A 20,074-nucleotide genomic window follows, 5' to 3' on the forward strand; every position below is an offset into this window, starting at 1 on the left:
CCTAGGAAATGGCAAAATTAAGACCTAGATCTGTTGATTCAGAACTCCATCCTTTTTCTACTGTTGTATATGTTTCTCAAACACCTACTCTCAGTGCAAAACAAAGCAAAATAAAACAGGATAAAAATTCATTTAAATTTCCAGAGCTGCTATGCACAGTAGAAACTAAATTATACAATATAACATTTAACACTTTACTATAAAATATAACTTTCACTTCTTTCAACAATTGTGGGAGTTCCCTGAGAGGGATAGTTTTAAGGATGAGAAAGATTAGGCATGAGCTCAAATATCACAAGTTTAAGTATACCTAAATTTATATTGATATGAACCAAGCCCACCTGCACACATTTGAAAACTTAGTATGTTCATATGGGGCCATATAGAAAGGGGTAAAGAGTTTGGATTTCATTCTAAATCCAATGGGAATTCACTGGAGAATTTTAAGCAAAGGAACAACATGAGGTAATTAATATTTTTTTAAAAGATCATTCTGGGTGCTTAGTTGAGAATGCATTGAGAAGGGGGAAAATGAATGGAGAAAGGAGTTAAATTGTTCTCCCACAAATTCAAGGGAGAACTGATGACAGCTCTGACTACTGTTAGCAGGAGAGATGGAGAGAGGCAGACAGATTTAAGATATAATTTAAGGGTAAACTTTTGTTGATGCAACGGATGTAGCAATAAGTGAAACAGAGAAAAATCAAGTATCATTTCAAGGCTTTTTGCCTGTCCACTGGAAGGCTGATGGTATGACTACTTGAAATAGAAAAAAAATGCGGAGAAACAGGAAAATCGAGCATCCCATACAAGACGTATTAATTTTAAGATACCTATTAGACCCACACCTGGATGTGCCAGGTGAGAAGTTAAAGTCTGTGGTTCAGGGGAAAGGTCTGAGGAGAGAACAATACTCAGAGTCACTGGACTGCAGATGCTCCCAACAGCTGAGGACTTCCGAGAGAGAACCAGCTCCACAAAAGAAAGAGAGCGAAGAGGAGACAGGCCTGGTGTAAGCCTGCATTTAGGGTCCAGAAGAGAAGGAGCTAGCAAAGGCACTCAGAAAGGAGTGACTTGGGAGGTAGAAGAGGGACCAGGGAGCCCCAGGGAGGCAAAAGAAAAGAAGGTTCATCTATTCCAAATGGAGGGGTCAACCATAGGCAATGAGCAGAAACGTGGCATTGAATGTGGCTTTAGTGACAGAAGTCTTGGAGTGGGTTTCGAAGAGAATGGAAGTTTAAAGGTAGGGACACAGGAGTTCTCTGGTGGCTCTGTGGGCTAAGAACTGGCATTGTCACTGCTGTGGCTCAGGTCGCTGCTGTGCCATGCATTTGATCCCTGGCCTGGGAGCTTCCACATGCCTTGGGCCCAGGCAAAAAAAATAAATAAATAAAAACAAAAGTGAGTACACAGAATACAGATAATTATGACAAGTACTTGTTCTGAGCAAAGAGTAAAGAAATGAGATGGTAGTTGAAGGGACTGGCGTGAAGCGGGTTCCTTAAGATGGTAGGTAAGAGACTGAGAGATGCTGATGAGACTGATTGAGTGGAGAAGAAGAAAGTGAAGATGCAGTGTGAAGCCTTTGAGCAGACAAGAAGTTTTGACACCTAAGCAGGGGGAGATTTGGCTTGGCTGGGGAGGGAGCCTTCCTCTCAGCCTTAATAAGACAGAGGCAGCAAATATGAGCATGGATGTAAGTAGTTAATGATGGAACGATGAGGAAGTTCCCATCTAATTGTTTCCATTTTCTTCATAAATTACAAGGCTAAGTCATCAGTAGAAAGTGAAAATATAGGAGTTCCCATCGTGGTGCATTGGGAACGAATCCGACTAGGAACGATGAGGTTGTGGGTTCGATCCCTGGCCTCACTCAGTGGGTTAAGGATCCTGCGTTGCCATGAGCTGTGGTGTAGGTCACAGATGTGGCTCAGATCTGGCGTTGCTGTGGCTCTGGTGTAGGCCGGCAGCTACAGCTCCAATTAGACCCCTAACCTGGGACTCTCCATATGCCACAGGTGTGGCCCTAAAAAGCCAAAAAAAAAAAAAAAAAAGTGAAAACGCAGGAGGAAGATGGAGGATTGGGTTAGTGATTGAAGAGAGGAAAAAGATAGGAAATAAATATTTTAGCATAAAATGCGGGGAGTTCCCATTGTGGCTCAGCGTGTTATGAACCCAACTAGTATCCAGGAGGCTGTGGATTAGATCCCTGGCCTTGCTCAGTGGGTTGAGCATCCAGTGTTGCCATAAGCTGTGGTATAATTCTCAGTTTTTGTTTTTCCTGTCTGTGTTTTACTTTTTCTTTATGAAAGTAAAAATAAATGTGAGCATATTTCGTCATCAAAGAAAATACCCAACTTTATTTCCTAGCTGTGCAAAAATAATTACATATTCCAGTCTCAAAATTCTATCCTAAAAACTTAACATTAATAAATAAAGCATTTAATTCACAATATTATGCTGACAACATCTATCACAGAGAAGCACTTGGCTCAAACTAAATAACTTGATTGTAAAAAGAAATTATTCTGGTCAGAAAATAATGATGCCCATGAAGAGACAAGAAGAGAAGACAGATGTTTTTTCCTGATGCATGTTTTTTCTGATAACTAAATTATCCTACTTTGGAAAGTGTTGTTAATGCAGTGGCTCAAGCTTGAAGACATGTGGTATTGTAAGGCTTGGTAAAAATAGTTCTGGCATTTTCCTGGAGTCAGAGCAGGAGGGAGTGGTGGGTGGTAATTGCAGTGACCGCCATTCCACCCTGCTGGACACAGGACTCAACAGGCTGCCCTGTGCTGCACTGCCTTTTATCCCATTTCCTGTGCTTCCACTTTCAACCTGAAACAGACCAAGAAAGGAAAGGATGGAGAGACGTGTGGGCATTGAATGCGAAAGTGGAAAAGCAGGGAACATTTTGAAAAAAACATGGAGGTACTGGGGAGAGGACCATATCACTTACTGCATCCCCCTTGGAATAAAGGAGGGAGGGCAATTACATTTATTTCAATGTTTTTATTTTTATTTTTCATTTTTTGTCTTTTTAGGGCTACACCCATGGCATATGGAGGTTCCCAGGCTAGGGGTCTAGTTGGAGCTGTAGCTGCTGGCCTACACCAGAGCCGCAACAACTAGGGATCCGAGCTGTGTCTGTGACCTACACCACAGCTCATGGCAATGCCAGATTCTTAACCCACTGAGAGAGGCTAAGGATCGAACCCGCAACCTCATGGTTCCTAATCAGATTCGTTAACCACTGAGCCATGACAGGAACTCCTACATTTATTTCAAATGAGACATTCATTTCTTCCCTCATCCTCTCAGTAAACACAGGTTACGCCCCCTTCAATGGCCCAGGCCCCATGTTATGACAAGAAAGAAAAGCATCTTTTTATCTGCATCAGCACAACCTGACCAGTATTCTAGAACATGCTTTCTGTTATTCCTCAGGTGTGGAAGGAAGCGAAGGTGACAGTAGCCGGAAAGTGCTGAGGGGTTGATCTGAGATGCACAAGATGTTAGAAATGGAGTGGGGGGAACAGATGGGGCCTTTGACCAGGGCTGTATTGAACTAGAGTTGATGTCCAGCAAATAATGGTAAACGTGGGTCAGAAACTGAGAAAGACATCCCCGCCCTTATATACACGGTCAGGAGACACTGGGGCAGGTGTGACAGAAGGGCAGGGTGCGCAAGCCCTTCCAAGAGAAAGGATGTAGTAACAAAAAACGAGTCCGAAAACTTAGTTAATGCCTGTACTTCCTGGGTGCAAAGCGGAGCCAGGGCAGCACCTGGAAAAAGACTGTCAGAGAACAACAGATGGAGAAATAGGACACACGTGTCCCCGACATCTTGGGTGACAGTGAAACTGACAACATTTATGACCGGAACCTAGCCAGAACCCATAATGAGACTTGAACCCATGTTTTCCATTCACCTGGTATCTGGATTTACTGAGGTTCGGTTCTTTGTGCCTCTGCAAAGAAGGAATTCAGTGAGAGACAAAGGAACAGGCAAGAAGTAGACTTATTAAGCTAGGACGCTTGTGATGAGAGTTCTTGTCGTGGCTCAGCTGTATCAAATCCAACTAGTGTCCATGAGGACACAGGTTCAATCCCTGACCCCGCTCAGTGGGTTAAGGATCCCACATTGCTGTGGCTGTGTCATAGGCTGGCAGCTACAGCTCTGACTCAATTCCTAACCTGGGAACCTCCATATGCTAAGGATGTGGCCCTAAAAATACAAAAAAAAAAAAAAAAGATAAGGCACTTGTGAGAGATGCAAGCAGGCAGGTAAGGAGGCTGTGCCCTGAGGATTAGCAGGGCTACACTTTTACAATCCAAGAGGCGTGAGGGTGGAAAAAGACTACCTCTTCCTCTTTCTTGGAGTAGTAGCTCCTCCTTGGTATCTGGTGAGAGAGCATTTGATCCTATAAGGTTAAACTACAACTGTCATGGTGATGCCAGAAAGATGCTACCGGAATCCAGGTTCTTGTTCATGTAGTAGAAGAATGAACTTCAAGAACACACAGGCAGCAAGCAAGCAAAGTCTTTATTACAGAAAAGCAAATAGCTCCCAGGGCTGCTGGGAGGAAGGAGAAGAGCCCTCCCCCCGTCCCTGCATTGTCTTATAGGGGTTTTTATCCCTTAAAGATGGGGGGTACCAACGTGGGGTCCAGAAAGATGTCAACCCTGGGACATCTATTTGTTTTCCTGTAATAAAGATTTTGCTTGCTTGCTTGCTGCCTGTGTGTTCATGGAGCTCATTCTTCGGCTGTGAACAAGAATTCGGATTCCAGTACCATCTTTCCAGCATCAGTGGTGCTTATTCAAATCAGCAGGAGGGCGGTCCTTAAACTCCAGCCCAAGGCCTCACACCGCCCCCTACCCAGTGACCCGAGGCATATTTCGCATCACTGCTAGTTAAGCAAGCCTACCTTGTTCTGATGGCTTTCTTGAGCAGTTATTAACTTTCAATGATCTCCCCAAATTCCTATGTTTCCCCCTCTATCTCATGGTCCCTTACTGGGGCTTCCACAACTGCCTCTGTAATTGTCTTACTCCATCCCTATCAACAGCCCTGACCTGCACATGGGAAACTCATCTGTGACTCCTCAGGAGCAGTGGCCTCCACAGAGAACGGGCTGCTGGGGGCAGGACCCCCTGGGGTGGGAGAGGTGTAGACACAACCACTTGGTGGAGAAATGGTCCCCAAAAAGAGAGGAGAGCTGGGAATGAAGCAGGAGAGGCTCTGCTCAATGGCGGGAAAGCTTCTCTCTCTAGGATGGAGGCTGTTAGTCTGTCTGCAAGCAGAGAAGGTGCCATCCAAGAAGGCACGGTCTTTCCTCCAGGACAGGAGGGGAGGGAAGGAGGCCAGAGGGAAAGGAGAGAGAAAACATGAAGACAATTTCTTGATGTGCTGAGCAGGATTCCGGGAATTGGAGAGGTGGGTAAGGTCAGAGGGAACAGCGGTGGAGATGTGCTTTTGGCTGGGGGAGCGGGAGGGTTTGGAACAGGATGCAGGAAGCTTCGTTGGGGAGGCTGCATGGGGGGTGGGGGGCGTCGGCAGTGGCTGCTGGCTGGAGGCAGGTCCTGGGGTGCAGAGCTGCTTGTACCCTGATGTGAAAACTGAACACTCAGGGGATCAAGCAGGATAAAAGGAACTGAGTTGAAAACAAAGACTGTGAGCTGTAGACACCCTGGCAGGGCTGAGAAAGTTACTGGAGGGCAGAAACTGCCTCTGAAGCCTCATTACACCTCCCAACTCCTGGCCCACAGTAGCTTCTCTGTAAATATTCGCTGTAAATGCACGGGCTGAGTGCAAGGTACGAACATCAGGATGTGCCTACTGGGTAACACAGATTCAGGCAAGTGGCACATCAGGCCCAGGCGTCAGGCAACTGCAAGAATCCTGTGCAGACTTCCTCTTGGAAAACTTCATTTCCTCCATTAGTCTTGTTGGCCTTTCTATTCTTTCTTTTTTTTCTTTTCTTTTCTTTTTCTTTTTTTTTTTGGGGGGGGGGGGTTTGTTGTTGTTGTTGTTGTTGTTTTAATTCCTTCTCTTTTAGGGCCAGACCTACAGCATATGAAGTTCCCAGGCTAGGAGTCAAATCAGAGCTGCTGCTTCCGGCCTACACCACAGTCGCACAGGATCTGAGCCGTGGCTGTGACCTACACCACAGTTCATGGCAACGCTGGATCTTTAACACACTGAGCCAGGCAGGGATTAAACCCAAATCCTCATGGATACTAGTCAGGGTCTCAACCTGCTGAGCCACGATGGGAAGTCCCCTTCTGTCCTTTCTAATGTGACTTTATGAAACTCCTCCTCTTTGCACTCAGCACTGTGTCTTGAACAGAGCAGACATTCATTGCGTGTTTACAGACTTGGATGCAAACCAAGCTGGCCTGGGCACTTTGCTGCCTTCGTTGGCTGTCAGGAGCACAAATCTGTAGGAATTGCTGCTTCTGCTTCCTGCCACAGTCCATCCCCTGGCCTCAGGGGGTGATCCATCTTACTCAGTTGTCAGCTGTCTGAGCAGCCTCAGAATGGTCCGTTGTAGTTTTGATTCCTTCCACCCTTGGCCAGCCTTGAATTAAGTACCCCAAGAGCATCCCGGCACCAGAGGTTGCCAGCCTCAATGCTGCCTGGCATTTCCCAGCCTGCCTCCTCACGGATGGCGCCTTCGCCCTCCCTGGACCCCTTCCTAGAATGCTCAGGATTGCCTTCTAGATCTTGGCTACCTTCCACCAGGATTTGGTCCCTGCTCAGCCGGTCTTGAGTAAATACCCTGTTCAACCCAACCACCAGGCACCCGTGGATGGCCCATGCGCTCCTTCACGGATCTCAGCCAGCAGGAAATAGGCCAGCCCTGCTGCTAATCCTCAGACCTCTTAAATCTGCTATTCTGGAATTCATGGTCTACGTTTTCACAATGCAGGGCCTTTCAAGAGGTATGTAGGAGCGGAAGACAGTCTGGGTGAAACTACCAGCACTGGGGGACAACCATACAAGGGACACCAGGTCAGGAGCCCTGGCTTTTAAGTGACACAGATATCTCAAAACCTTTCAGTAAATCTTCATTTCTGGAGGCCATATCTTCCTTTCTTTCCTAAGCTGGAATCCCTGTTATTACACTGGAGGAAAGTTAGCACAGAAAATACTTTATAGAGTCAGTCATCAGGCTGGACCGAAAATCTGGACCCCTCCCCCCCGCCTGGAACAGAAGGTGAACTGTGGGATTTCGCACATTAGATGCTACCTTAAATTATAACTTCCGCAACGTAGGTGGGCCCTCGTCCTCTCTTCAACCTGAATCTCTCCAAATGAGTCTTGCAATCAGAACTTCTTTGGTGCTGAAAGTTTCCATTTGGCACAAAAAGAAGCCCTCTGTGTGTAAAGTTTGCTCCCCTGCTGACTCTGTTGTAGGTCAGCCAGCCAGCTGAGCAGGTGCAGTGGCAGCATCACAAACCCCAAAGATGGGATTCAGACCCACAGCTTTCTGACCATGTGAAAGCTGATCCCCCATCTAAGCCCCTGGAACATGGGGGTAAGGGCACCGCAGTGTCCCTTGGCGATTTTGCAAGGATTAATGAGTGAATTCATTTACAAAGTGCCAAGGAAAGCGCCTCGCACATAGTAGGTGAGTAGTGAGGGCCTTGCCCTCCCGTCTTGCAATCAGAACTTCTTTACTTCCTGCCCTGTTTACCCAGAGAGCAGGTAAAAAGGCAAATGAGAACATTTTTGTTTTGTTTTGTTTTGTTTTGTTTTTGTTTTTGCTTTTTAGGGCCGCAAAGGCAGCATATGCAAGTTTCCAAGCTAGGGGTCAAATCAGAGCTACAGCTGCAGGCCTACACCACAGCCACAGCAATGCTGGATCCTTAACCCACTGATCAGGGCCAGGGATTGATCGAATCCGCATCCTCATGGATACTAGTCGGGTTCATAACCCCATGAGCCACAATGGGAACTCCGAGAACATGATACGGGAAAGGTCTCTGCTCCCCTCTGTAGTAGGGAAATAACTGGAAGTGTATGGACCCAGCAATTCATTTTTGTTGAATTTTCTCACGTAGGTTGCCTAAGTGCTTAAACACTTCACTGACACTGTTTTCTCTTTGTGCACAGTACGTGCTTAGTGCTTCCTGGGAGGGGTGGCACTGCAGTGTATGCAAAGTAATAGGTACAGCCCACAGGCCAGTTCAGGCTGAGGCTATTGTTCCCGTTTTACAGACGGGCAGACTAACTCCCAGAGAGGAGATATAATTTGCTCAAGGTCACGTGACAAGTTTGCGTGGGAAGCGGGGAACCCTGGTCTCTCATCGCCCTGCCCCAGTTTCTCTCTCCCTGGCTGCACTGAGGTACTGGTTTTCCAACGCCCAGGGGAGCCAACTTTGATAGACAAACTTGTGACTTGCTGCTAGAGCCTCAGGGGAACAACATCCTTGACGGAGATGACGGGTGGAAACGTAGGGAGCCCCAAACACCTGAGGATGTCCTCTGTTTTGCTCCCTTGAAAATCCCAGCTCCCCAGGACCCTCCCTGAAGGGTCTAGCACTCTTTCTCCAGCACTGTCATGAGAGATGAGGGAAAGCTTTGCCTTGGAAAGAGGAGAAGAAAGTGGGAAGGCAGGAAACAGGATAAGCTTCAGGGCAAGAGGTCTTCTGGAGGAGGTTTTCTGGTTTCATGGAAACAGACGGAGACTGTCTATGAAATATGCTTGCAAGTCCTACTTCCTTCCGCATTTTGGGTTGTTGTGACAGCTGGAGTTAAGTTTTAGGCAAATAAATATATAGGATCCTATTTTTCACTCCAAATTTTGGAATGATTAAAGCACTGGGATGCCTCACAAATTTCTCTGTTCACTTCACAGAAGAAAACTTCTTTTTGTGAAGCCCGTTTTACTCTGTTTTCCTGGGTTTTGATGGGATGGTGAGGGGGAGAAAGTTATGATTCATTTCTCCAATGGTAACAGCTTCTGGTTTCAAGCCACTAATTAGAGTTAGCTGGGACCCGTCGATCAAGCAAGGGGAGCATCTTCCTCCCCCTCCTTTTTCTCCTTCTCCTTCTTCTCCTCCCCTCCCCCTCCTTTTTCTTGCCAAACCTGGGGCATATGGAAGTTCCTAAGATGAAACCTGTGCCACAGCAGCAACTGAGCCACAGCAGTGATGATGCCAGGTCCTTAACCAGCTGAGCCACCAGGGAACTCCATCTTCCTTCTTCTCCAACACCTTCCTCTTGTGAATTCCACCCAGATCCCACTCACCAGCCACTGCTTCCTGGCCCCTCAGTCAGGCCTGTCTCCCACTACATACGCCATCCCAAGAAACAGCCCACTCCTGCTGTCCCCGTCCAGAACTCCATTCCCTCCGTGTCCTCCAAATGGAGTGATGGGACTCCCAGTAGAAAACTCTATTCTCCTTTGAAAAACACATTGTTTTAACAGAGGCCCCCAATGCTGAATCTGGAGTCCACTGAAGGGACCAGGTTTTAGGGGAGCAGTCTTTCAGGATCCCAGCCATGCTGCCCCTGCAGAGCCAGCTGATGGCTAGTAATCAGTGGTGAAGATTCATGCCCAAATAATCTGACACAGCCGTCACCTCCCTTTGCCAGTTGTCAAGAGAGGGCATCTTTCCATGTGACTCAGACTAGAATCTCCAGGAAGGATTTCTCTTCGTGGCTCATTGGTTTCTTTCTTTTTTTCAACTAGATCCATGAGGACAAGGCTTCCATTCCTGGCCTCGCTCAGTGGGTTAAGGATCTGGCATTGCTGGGAGCTGTGATGTAGGTCACAGACACAGCTCAGATCCCAAGTTTCTGTGGTGAAGGTCGGAAGCTACAGCTCCAATTTGACCCCTAACCTGGGAACCTCCATATGCTGCAGGGGCAGCCCTAAAAGGAAAAAAAAAAAAAAATCTCCAGGAAAAAAACAAAAACAAAATCAAAATTGCTGCACAACATGAGTGACTGAAACTCAATGAAACAAGAATTGAATAGCAAAGGTCTGAAGATTAAGAGTAAGAAAAAGATCTGTGAGGACAGGTTAAAAAAAGGTGACATGGAAATGTGTGCAGAAGTTACACTTCATGGAAGGAAACTTTGGACAAGGACTGTCAGGTGCAATTAGCAGCAAGAAGGAAACAAAATGAGATGCTTTGGAATGGTTGCTCTGTGGTGTGAAAAGCATCATCTGACTTGAGTAAATGCTCCAGTTTCTTTTCTTTTCTTTCTTTTTTTCTTTTGTCTTTTTAGGGCCACACCTGCAGCACATGGAGGTTCCCAGGCTAGGGTTCCAATCAGAGCTACAGCCGGCAGCCTACACCACAGCCACAGCCACTTGGGATCCAAGCCGAGTCTGCAACCTACACCACAGCTCAGCAATGCCGGATCCTTAACCCACTGAGCGAGGCCGGGATCGAACCCACAACCTCATGGTTCCTAGTCAGATTTGTTTCCTCTGCACCATGATGGCAACTCTGATGCTCCAGTTCCTGATGAACATAACTCAGGGATAGAGGCCCCACAGTGATCTGTTTAATGTTTACCTTTGACAATCCTATTTTTTTTTTTGTCTTATTTGAAATTCAGACTCTGTGGGTTCATTCATTTTTGTGATGTCAGTTTGTTTCTTTATAGTATTTTAATATGCTAAAAAACAGGCAAGGAGTTCTTGCTGTAGCAAAGTGGGTTAAGAATCTTACTGCAGCAGCTCAGGTGACTGCAGAGGCATGGGTTCAATTCCCAGCCAAGCTCAGTGGGTTAAAGGATTGGGCATTGCCTCAGCTGCGGCTCTGATTCAGTCCCTGGCCCAGCAACTTCCATATGCTGCAGGTGCAGCCAAACAAAACAAAACAAAGAAGACTACTATATCCCAAGAAATTAGAAGTCACCTTTACGGTTGAAAAGTGGAAGACATTAGCTAACAGCAGTGCCCCTCTTGGGCCTTAAGAAATTCTAAAAAGATTTCCCTCTCTCTCTCTCCCTCTCATGCCTTTTTCATGATTTCTTCTACTTACACTGATTCATACAGGTGTTAAAAGTTTCCTATTTCTGGACTCCTAATGATTGAGATTGTTTTCCTGCTTTATCGCATTTTAGTGGAGCAGGGCAGGAAATAATGTAAGGGAAAAACTAAGTGTTGTAAAGGTATGTTATAAAGCAACCTTATGATGGGCCCTTTCTTGTATGTTCAAATTGAGTTTATCTATTGTGGCTGTCGACAATCTAGGCTTTGGAGCCTGCCCGCCTGGGGCTCACTGCCACTTACCAGCACTGTGACCCAAAGCCAGTAACATAATGTTTGAGGCATCAGCGTTTTACAGACATCAGTTTCTGTAACATGGGGCTGATAATAATGCCTGCCTTAAGGGTTATTGTGAGGATGGCGTTCATATACATGCAAAGCCCTTATAAAGGCTATGTTGTCACTATTGCCGTTCCCTGGTGGGGACTGTGTGGCTCAGGTTGATGCCGTGGTGTGGGTTCGATCCCTGGCCCGGGAAGTTCTGCATGCCTCCAAATGGCCAAAAAAGAGTTACCACTGTGATGCAGTAGGTTAATGATCTAGCTTGTCTCTGTACAGGTGCTGGTTTGATTGGTCCAGAGAGGTGGGTTAATGAGCTGTGGTGCAGGCTGACACTCCTGCTCGGATTTTTTTTTTTTTTTTGACCTTTCTAGGGCCACGCCTGCGGCATATGCAGGTTCCCAGGCTAGGGGTTGAATTGGAGCTGTAGCCGCCGGCCTACGCCAGAGCCACAGCAACATGGAATCCAAGCCACGTCTGTGACCTACACCACAGCTCATGGCAACGCCAGATCCTTAACCCACTGAGCAAGGCCAGGGATCGAACCCACAACCTCATGGTTCCTAGTCGGATTCGTTAACCACTGAGCCACAACAGGCACTCCGCTCCTGCTCAGATTTGATCCCTGCCTCAGGAACTTCCATGTGCCATGGAGGGTGGATGAAAAAGATTTTAAAAATAAAAATAAACTATTTTTTTTAAATAAAAGCTATACCTCACTATTATCCAATAATTTATAGCCTTAGAGAAGCACAGACATTAAAGGTTACATCCATTTGAATACTTAGAAGATAGTATTTCAGTAAAACTATGATTTAATATATATTTAAATGCTCTTTATTGCTGTATTTTTTAAAAAAAAATCAATTTCTTTTGCAAGTTACTTGTGAAAAGTCCAAACATGAAAATGCTAACAATAGAGTTGAGCTAGAGACTCTCTTTGGCTTAGTCAGTGGCTAGAACTAATGTATATTTAACATTAACTTCTAATAAAGAACCATTTTTAAGAAGCACCATGTTTGGCTTCACTTTGTAAGTTCGGCTTAAAAGGTTTGGCGCTGAAGTAGCATTTGTCATCCTGTGGCTGCCCAATGTCAAAATCCTTTCCTACATTCAGCAACAACCCCACATCTGAGTCTTGGTGAGGAAAGCCAAAGAGAGACCATGCCTAGTTCTCTCTGCCTTGGACCACATTCAGAACCTTTGCAGGTGCACAATGTATGTTGGTTAAACTGAAAATGTAAACAGGAAGGACAGTTTCGCAACCTTAAACGGTGATTCAGGGGCTTATACCTTGTTTCTGACTAGGTCCAGCAAGATTACTTGGCTTTGGTCAAATCAGGCAACTTGCTCAGTTAGTTTCTAGTTTTGCATCAGTACATATGGAATGCAAATGAACCCACTGACCTAACCAGAGTGATAGAATTAACCAATGCATGAAAATTGACTGGAGATTGTCATGTGAAATTGTATTTCCATTATATACTAAATGATAAAGTATCTTTAACTCACAAATGCTTATCCCGGAGTTCCCATCTGGGCATAGTGAAAACGAATCCGACTAGGAACCATGAGGTTTCGAATACGATCCCTGGCCTTGCTCAGTGGGTTAAGGATCCGGTGTTGCTGTGAGCTGTGGTGTAGGTCGCAGACATGGCTCGGATCTGACATTGCTGTGGCTGTGGTGTAGGGGGGCAGCTGTAGCTCCAATGAGACCCCTAGCCTGGGAACCTCCATATGCCTTGGGTGTGGCCCTAAAAATAAAAAACAAACCAAAAAAAAACAAATACTTATTCCATTGTATATGTTTTTAGAATGGTTTAGTTGAACTCCTAGAAATTTCTATATTATATATTATTATAAACTTTATTCTTCATATAATTGTGAAAGTAAAATAAATTTTCTCTCTCTCGATCTCTATTTTTTTTCTTTTTTTTCTTTTTTGGCTGCATGGCATCAACCCCAAGCCACAGCAGTGACCTGAGCTGCTGCAGCAACAACCCCAGATCCTTAACCCACTGTGCTACAAAGGAACTCCAAAAAGTAAATTTTCTGCCATGTGTCCAAATTCCAGTTTCTGGGCATTTAGGAAATCTTTCTTTCTCAATCTTCCCTTTTATTTAATTTGAAATTGAGCTAATAGTTATCAGTGCTAGCTATTGATAAAACTATATATCAATAGAGTTTTTTGGGGGGGACCACACCTGGGGCATGTGGATATTCCCAGGCCAGGGATCGAACCCACGCTATAGCAATAACCCCAGCCACTGCAGTGACAATGCCAGGTACTTTACCTGCTGTGCTATAAAGGAACTCCCAGTAGTTACCACCTTTTACATCTTTAATTAAATTGTGTATTTCCAACTCTATGCCATATTCTTTGCTTTCCTTCAAGGGGCTTCTATAAATTCAGCCCCCATTTTCTTTCTTAAATAGATGCATTGCTTACCCCCTTGAGAAAGGTGGACTAAAATTTTCCCATGGAGTTCTCATCGTAGCTCATCAGAAATGAATCTGAGTTGTGTCCATGAGGATGCATGTTCATCCCTGACCTCAACACAGTGGGTTAATGAGCCAGCATTGCCATGAGCTATGGTGTAGGTCGTAGATGTGGCTCGGATCTGGCATTGTTGTAGCCGTGGTGTACGCCAGCAGCTATACCTTTGATTCAGTCCCAAACCTGGGAACTTCCATATTCCACAATCTGGCCCTAAAAAGACAATTAATTAATTAATCAAAATTTTCCCATGACGCCTATGATTGCTATTTCAGTTCCCTCCAAATATTTCAACCCAGCTCTCCTAAAATATGTGATCTAAGGTTTAATAGGCAACTTTATCTTTTACATTTGCACACAAACACCACCCTCATAGCATACACATCCATACACAGACATTTCTCTACTTTATGCTTTTCCTCCCAATTTTCATCAACCTCAGAGATGTGTGCAAAGAGTAAATCATAGCCACTCAATACAAACAGACCAAATGCCCTTCACACATTGGCTCTCTAAAGCCAAGGTGATTTATGATGCTAAGTTTCAAAGAAATATCAATGCTGTTCATTAATCTGCCCAGCCACTGAATAGCTTTTCCCAATGAAATGAGTCAGGAAAACATTCAATTAGAAGTGGACTAAATATGGAAGACATAAGCGTCTTTAGCAATCTTTGCAAATACTGCCTGTGTGGGAGAGACACAGATGTACTTCATTTCATGTAATGTTACTGCCATGCTCCGGAAAATCTGGGGGTTTTTTGTTTTTTGTTTTTTGCCTTTAGGGCCACACCTGTGGCCTATGAAGGTTCCAGGCTAGGGGTTGAATTGGAGTTGCAGCTGCTTGCCTACACCACAGCCACAGCAACCCAGGATCCAAACCACGTCTGCCACCTACACCACAATTCACGGCTATGCCAGATCCTTAATGCATTGAGTGAGCCAGGGGTTGAACCCGGAACCTCATTGTTCCTAGTCGGATTCGTTAACCACCGCACTACGACCGACCGGAACTCCGGCCTCTGAGAATTTGAACATGAAAGGAATTTGTTTTCAAAGTGAAACTTAATTCTTTTTCTTTCTTTTTTTTGGCCACACCCCTGGCATATGGAGGTTCCCCAGCCGGGGATCGAGTCAGAGCTGCACCTGTGACCTACGCTGTATCTGCAGCAATACCAGATCCTTAATCTGATGTGCCAGAATTGGAACTCTGAGGAATAATTCATTTTAAAATGTCTTGAATCTTTTTATAAAACAAAGCGTCCTTCTGACATATGAGTATTAAGCCAGGCTCTAGTCTATCCTATTTTATCAATTCTATCCTATTTTACTAGCATAGAATTTAGCCTAGAACTAAAAACACATTAAATTTTTAGAAGTTTGTTTATTGAGGTAACAAAGATTAAGCACTGTCTTGGTTCAGGCTGCTCTAACAGAATACCGCAGAAGGGGTGGTAATTTATTTCTTATAGTTCTGGAGGCAGGGAGTCCATGATCAGGGTGCCAGCGTGGTTGGGTTCCAGTGAGAACTCCCTTCCTGGCTCCAGACAGCCATCTCTTTGACGTGTCCTTACATGGTGGCGAGAAAAATCCTCCATTCTGTCCATTATAAGCGCCTACTAAGAACCAGGCACGGTGCCGTCTGCTAGGGGCACAGACAAGGTCCTGCTCAAATGAAGTGTACTGCCCAGCAGGGGAGAGAAACGACAAGCAAACCCACAGACAATTACAGAGGGAGACACGCAGGATGGTGGGAGGAGAAGAGCAGGGGGCGGGGCGGGGGGGGGCAGGTCAGAGAGTGTTGTCAGGGAGCACTGCTGTGAGGAAGGCAGGCTGAGAAGGGATCAGTGTGAGGGGCAGGGAAGGGCATTCAGGGTGATGTGCAGGAATGAAGTAAGGGCCCCAGGAGAGACTTTCTGGGGGACTGGGTTTGTCTGGGAGCCCCAGGGGAGAAGGTGGAGGCCAGCATCTCAACTCAATGTCCCGGTTCTCATGCTTTCTAAAAAGATGCTGCTTATTGGAGTTCCTGTTGTGGCTCAGCAGAAGCGAATCTGACGAGCACCCATGAGGACGTAGGTTTAATCCCTGGCCTTCCTCAGTGGGTTAAGGAGCTGGCATTGCCGTGAGCTGTAGGTCGAAGACACAGGTGCAGCCCTAAAAATACAAAAAAAAAAAAAAAAAAAAAAAAAAAAAAAGCAGCTTATGATGGCATCTTTGAAATAGCAAAGTCGCATAGACTATTTGTGTCCTCCCTAATTCATATGTACAAGCCCCGCCTCCCTGTGAGCATATTGGAGGTGGGACCCTCGGGAGGTGATGAGGTCATGAGGGTGGAGCCCTCAAGAATAGGATGTGCCCTTATAAAAGAGACCTCAGGGCTCTTTCCACCAGCTGAGGATACTGGAGATCTGCACCCCGGAGGAGGGTCCTCACCAGAACCTGGACATGCCAGCCTTCTGATCTCCAACTTCCAGCCTTCAGAACAGTGAGAAATATATTTCTGTTGTTTACAAGCCACCCAGTTGATGGTAGTTTGTTACAGCAGCCTGAACAGATTAAGGCTATAGCATGTCTTCAGAAATTCACGGATTAACAGGGGTAAAAAGTAATTAACACCTGTGTTTCTTCTTTCATGAAGGTTAGCTGCGGTGAGGGTGCTGGGGGAAATGAGGAGCTAAGAGAGGCATCCTTTAAAATAACAACCTGTTGGGGGCTTCCTATGGGAGGTGCTAAAAGATTTACATTGTCTCAATTGCCGTTATAACACACCAGTGAGATGTTATATGCGTTAGGAATGTCCTCAGCTGCCAGTGATAGATTACCTCAAAGACAAGTGGAGACTTTTTCCTCACAGAAGGAGAAGTTTTATGAAATTCCCGTCATGGCCCAGGGGTAATTAACTTGAGGTTAGTATCCTTGAGGATTCGGTTCGATCCCTGGCCTCACTCAGTGAGTCAAGGACCCGGTGTTGCCATGCGCTGTGGTGTAGGTCGCAGATGCAATTTGAATCTGGCATTGCTATGGCTGTGGTGTAGGCAGGCAGCTGCAACTCCAATTCAACCTCTAGCCTGGGAACTTCCACATGCCATGGGCGACCCTGAAAAGACAAAAAAAAAAAAAAAAGTTTTAAGGTATACAGTCCAGGGCTAGGATTGCTGCTTAATGATGCTGTCAAAGACCCAGGATCCGCTTTCTGGGGATAACTGTGACCACCTGCTGAGTTCAGCTGTAAGAGCAGCAGCAGCAAGAAACACATGTGGACATTAGTAACTATCCATTACTGTTGCTATTTCCAAAAATACTTATTACCAAAACTTCTAAATGACAGGGCTACAAATAATTACCCTTTAGGATACATTTTTGCTTCTTGAAGGAGTCACAAAGGAGTTGAACAAGACTTCAGTATAAAAAGATAAAGAACAATGGAATTCCCTCATGGCTCAGTGGAAATGAATCTGACTAGGAACCGTGAGGTTGCAAGTTCAATCCCTGGCCTCGCTCAGCTCAGCAGGTCAAGGATCCAGCGTGGCTGTGGCTGTGGTATAGGCCAGCGGCTACAGCTCCCATTAGACCCCCTAGCCTGGGAACCTCCATATGCTGCGGGTGCGGCCCTAAAAAGACAGAAAAAAAAAAAAAAAAGTATATTTTGGAGTTCTCTGATGGGTCAGCCAGTTAAGGATCTGGCATTGTCACTGCTGTGGCTTGGATTGCCACAGTGGTATGGGTTCAATCCCTGGCTCAGGAACTTCGACATACTGTAGATGTGGTCAAAAAAAAAAAAAAAAAAAAAGATAAAGAACAATGCAGTTTACCATAGGTCTGGTACCAGATGAATGGTTGCAACAATAGCTGTGCTAGAAATTCCAAGAGTGAAGAGATTGGTATTATAAGACATATTAACCAGAAGGGGCTTTAGAGGCTGTGTCTTATTGGAGACGGTGAGTCAGAGGTCGAGAGGGATGAGCCAATTGCCCAGCCTGGTGATTGAGCTGAAACTAGAATCCAGGGGTGGTCCATCTTCGTCTATTGCTCTTTCCTCATAGCACACTGCTGTCGTTTTTGGAAAACTGGGTTCACTTCTTAGTTGGTATTGAGCCAAAATACACAACCAAGTCAAAGAGTGGGAGAAGGAAGGATTACTTGCAGCAAGGAAGGAGGACACCAGGGCTCATTCCTAAAGTTTTAAGCTAAGTGTGCATGCATATTCATGAAGGGAAGGGAGCCTAGGAGAATTCAGCATAGAAGTCAGGCAAAGGTCAAGAGAGTTCAAGCTTTAGTTGATTGAAGTCATGAGGCTCAGAAAAAGCCAACATCTTCATCCCTTGAGTTCCAGGTGATCTGGTGGTGTGAGGCTCCAGGGGATTTAAATTCTGAAAAACAGCTCAGAAAGTGCTTCAGGTTAATCTTCACCATGGGAACATGTATTATCTTTGCAATTGTTATTTCTCTGGCCTTCTAACAGTCTTCATTCTTTCCTTCCCTTAAGATCATTAGTACAGAGACCTGCTTAAGGGCAAGCATGGTGGTGAGGCTTAGGTCACAAGTGGCTTTGACCTAAAATGGCTCCTCTTATGTCAAAAGCTACATCATCTGGTTCTTTTACCTTTGGGGCTCCCATCCTATCGGCTTACACTACCGAGGGCTCACCTGGTAAAGGAAAACTTCCTGGAAGGGAGGGTAAGACGTAGACAATGCGAAGCAGTGAGGTTGGGGATTTCAGGTAGCAACAACTTCATCATAAAAGCTTCAGACCTGGGGATGAGCTAGCAGTGATGAGGAGGTGAGTTTGGCTGGTAGGGAGAGGGCAGGGAAGGGGAGCAAAGTGGGAGATTGAGATTGGTGGTGTTGGGGACATGGCTTGGATCGTCAGCGTTGGAAAATGAGACACATGAACACAGGGAGATCTCAACAAGGCTCTTTACTTCTACAGAATGGTGCAGGTACTCCAAAAATTGTGCACACCGAACAAAGGACCCTCGCCTATTTATCCCTAACGCAGGTGATGTTCCTGTCCCCTTCCCATGGGTCAGGTCAGGGCGCACATTCTTCCCGATTGGCTAATTTGAAACAAATTGTTACTGGGAGAAGAGGGAAAGGGGAGGGGTGGGGGTGGCAGGAAGGCAAAACCAGAGCAAAATGGGGTAACCAAGATTCCTTTGAAAGAAAAGACATTATGTTACTTTCCACAGTGGGGGCAAATGAGAGGGGCCGTGTTCCAGCTGGGGAACCACTTGCTGTCTTCCGTGAAACGTCAGCTGTAGGGCAGAGTCCACCCATGCAGGAGGGCCAACTTTGCTCTTCCTCCAGGCTGCATTCATCATTTGCGCATCAACTATTTATTAAGCATCTTTCTACAACAGGTCAGACAAAGTGTTAGGTGTTACTGAAGCAACAAAAACAAACTAACCATGGATCAGGCCATCAGTGCAAATGATCCAGAAAGAGAGTTTGGATTTTCTTACAAATAATCACAATGCAGGGCCTTATGTGAAATACCAATAAACTGCTTTGTCATTCAATAAAATAAAAGGAAAAAATACATTCAGTCGATGTGATCAGAGAGGACTCTTACGTAGCACAGAACCTGGAAGAATAAGTAGACATGTGGGAGGAGAACATTCCAGAAAGAGGGAGCAACCCACGCTAAATGGGGAGGACGTAAGCGGAAGGAGGGGGCGTCTAGTTAGCAGACGAAGCCGAGGATGGATGAAAGAAGTGGGGGGATGAGAGGGAGTGGTGTTTGTCACCAAACCATCCCTTGAGGGCTTCATGGGTCCAGCGCAGGAGGGACCACCGGGGTGAGGTTGCTGCCGTGAACATCTCCAGGTTGCTGGGTTCTCTCTTAAAACTAGTCCAGACATTCAAGGCCCAGAGCATAGATATCTTTTTTCTTTTTCATTTTTTAAAAGTTTTATGGAAGATGGACGTAGAGTTTACAAGATTGTGATCATTTCTTCTGCACAACAAAGTGAAACATGTACCCACATCCGTTCTCTTTCAGATTCTTTTCCACACACACATAATCACTGAAGACTGGGTAGAGCTGTCTGTAATACAGCAGGTACCTGCTGGCCAATCCTCCCACATACCTCACCGTGCACCTGCCAGTCCCAAACCCCCTTCTCTCTGCCGTCTTGTCCCATTCTCCCAGAGCACTGATATCTACCGAGGCTTTAAATTGGGGAACAGTTGCCTCCCAACAGCCAAATCGGTTACACCCAAACCAACATCCGTCAGGCCCCATATCTAACAGCGAGAGGGAAAACATTTCAGCAAACA

General features: G+C 45.7%; 1 protein-coding gene across 8 annotated transcripts in view; it reads left to right on the forward strand.

Moving 5' to 3' along the window:
* The first annotated feature begins 16,184 nt into the window (after positions 1–16,184).
* Positions 16,185–20,074, forward strand: part of LPIN2 (lipin 2) — a 102,425-nt gene continuing 98,535 nt past the window's right edge. For 4 of the 8 annotated variants that reach the window (XM_084958094.1, XM_084958092.1, XM_084958090.1 and 1 more), the window contains exon 1: positions 16,185–16,280. The gene's annotated coding sequence lies outside the window, so the exon portion shown is untranslated. Of the gene's footprint in view, positions 16,434–20,074 lie in introns of all 8 variants that reach the window. The other 4 variants (XM_084958098.1, XM_084958091.1, XM_084958103.1 and 1 more) reach the window with 3 other exon arrangements.

The sequence above is a fragment of the Sus scrofa genome, chromosome 6 (assembly GCF_054392235.1).
Source record: "Sus scrofa isolate SSC_HxYL_T2T_F1_AM1 chromosome 6, Sscrofa_HxYL_maternal_Yorkshire_Landrace_v2.0, whole genome shotgun sequence".
In the NCBI taxonomy this organism is placed as follows: domain Eukaryota; kingdom Metazoa; phylum Chordata; class Mammalia; order Artiodactyla; family Suidae; genus Sus; species Sus scrofa.